Consider the following 2,089-nt stretch of genomic DNA (forward strand, 5'->3'; position numbering starts at 1 on the left):
TAAATTGCAAAATTTATGATATTTAAAAAATATTATTTTAAATAAAAATTATTATAATAAAATAAGGTAATATAAATTTATTAAATAATTTAAAAATTAACATTTACCAGTTATATATTTTAAAAATTATAAAATATTAAAAAAAAACTACATTTCAAAAAACTTAATCTTTTAAACTTAATAAACTAATTAATATTAACATTTCCTCTCAGTGTGCTTATTTACAAATCGAATTGCTTAGATTCCAAATTTCAGATTTATGAACAATGTTCAAACCACAGTTTTGATAAGACGAGGTTAAGGTTAAATTGCAGAGCCGAAATCCCTCTGGTTGTTGCAATCCAAGTTTTTTCTGTAGCTCACCCAGAGAATGTCACAGAATCTTTTGTAAAAGCCGATATGATCCTCCTTCTCCTTGATGTTTCCTTTCCCGCAGTCCAACCCACCGTTGATGATGTTGGTAACCATTCCTTATCCAATAGTTCGCAAGGCGGCCTTGTCGCTGTTGGACGGACTCCATTTCCCAGTCATCCATCATGGCAGGAAGGCTTTGGAGGCTGTGTGGTCATCCATAACCACATTGCCATCTTGAACGAGACTGTGGGATTGTTACCAATGATGTCAGGGTTGTTTATGCCATCGAATCCGATTGCTTCCCCGGTCGCTGCATAGTTGAAATTCCTAAATAATACAAAGCAAATTGAACAAATGGCGCATGAAGGTTAAATTTGATATGGATACTTTTTTGAGTGTGTTTGTGCAGAATACAATTAGAGGAATTAAAATTGGGAGATATAGAAATCGGAGATATAGAAACCAGTGACCATGATAATTGAAGGGGCCCTTGTCCATAGTAGCTCTTTCCAAGTGCATTCAGGGCATTGGGTGGTTTCATCACAATAACCAGGAAGATCGCCTACCTCCTGTTTGAAACAATAACCCCACGAGTATTGGTCGGGAGGGATCGTCGCCCATCCGCATGTTTAGCAACATTTCATAGAAAATGAGATGTAAAGCCAAGTAAAATCACAGAGAGAAAGCACAAGTAGTAGATATGAAATATGACATGTGGTTTCATGGGAGGATTGTCCAAAGAAAGCAGCGAGCTCTCTTTTCCGAGTAGCGAGATTGCTAGTGGTGCCGAAGCCAGGAAAATCATTGGCAGCCGTAATGAAGGTAGAGTAGTTGTAGAATCCTCATGCCATGCAAACGTCGGCATTTCTATGCTTCAATAACTCATTGAAAATTCTTTCAGTGATGATAGATGCAATTGCGTATCCACCATGAGTAGAAGGTGAGGTAGGAGATGGTGAGGGAGGTGCAGGTGAGGGAGGCGTAGGACTCGATCTTCTGCATTGGCTTTGGCAACCCTGCCTGCAATAGGCCTCCGTGTCGCCACACCATCCCCATATGCTACAGCACAAGTCATCCCAACGGAGTGCTCCACCTGCTTGCTCTCCATAGTCCTGATCCACAAATACAAAATACAAATTCATCATCATCATTACAAGCAAGGTGATCGCCATCACAGAGAACTTCATCGATTTCATATTTTGGACACTCGCTCTATGTTAGCACTGCATTAATTGCAAGTTTCCACTTGAACCATCTGCTACTCAGCTTGCATTCCCATCTTCTGCACCTAAACCATCCCAACAGATGTGGATATGTGCTACTACCCAACCTACGATCCTTCTGGTAGCAGGGAAGAGAAAAGCTCGAAAGTTGGATTTCATTAAAGCTTTTAATTCGAATCTCCGTGTAAATCCAAACCAAAGAACATCATACAATATGGAGCAGTTCGGAACAAATTCCTCTGTCCTCTAAAACTCTATTTTTTTTTTCTTGACCTATAAAATGAAAAAGATGACGCCTAAAAGCTGGTGCCTGTCTGGAGATTCAAACAGGTAAAATAATAATGGAGCTCATCTCCTAAGTATCTTCCCATTGAACACCAAAGTTGTGAAAACAATTTGCCGAGGACTGATATAAATTTAGTTTTTCTAATTTAAATATTGAGCGTGAATGCTGAATTTGAAATTATCTGAGGCGGATGAAGCATTGAATAGATTGGTTGAATGTCTAATCA

General features: G+C 38.8%; 1 pseudogene; it reads right to left on the reverse strand.

Moving 5' to 3' along the window:
- Positions 1-270: 270 nt before the first annotated feature.
- On the reverse strand, positions 271-1,550 carry LOC149165416 (endochitinase CH25-like; annotated as a pseudogene).
- Positions 1,551-2,089: the final 539 nt, after the last annotated feature.

The sequence above is a fragment of the Pinus tabuliformis genome, chromosome 5_1, assembly GCF_031772625.1.
Source record: "Pinus tabuliformis cultivar Carrire ecotype Pingquan chromosome 5_1, CPIR1, whole genome shotgun sequence".
Lineage (NCBI taxonomy): Eukaryota > Viridiplantae > Streptophyta > Pinopsida > Pinales > Pinaceae > Pinus > Pinus tabuliformis.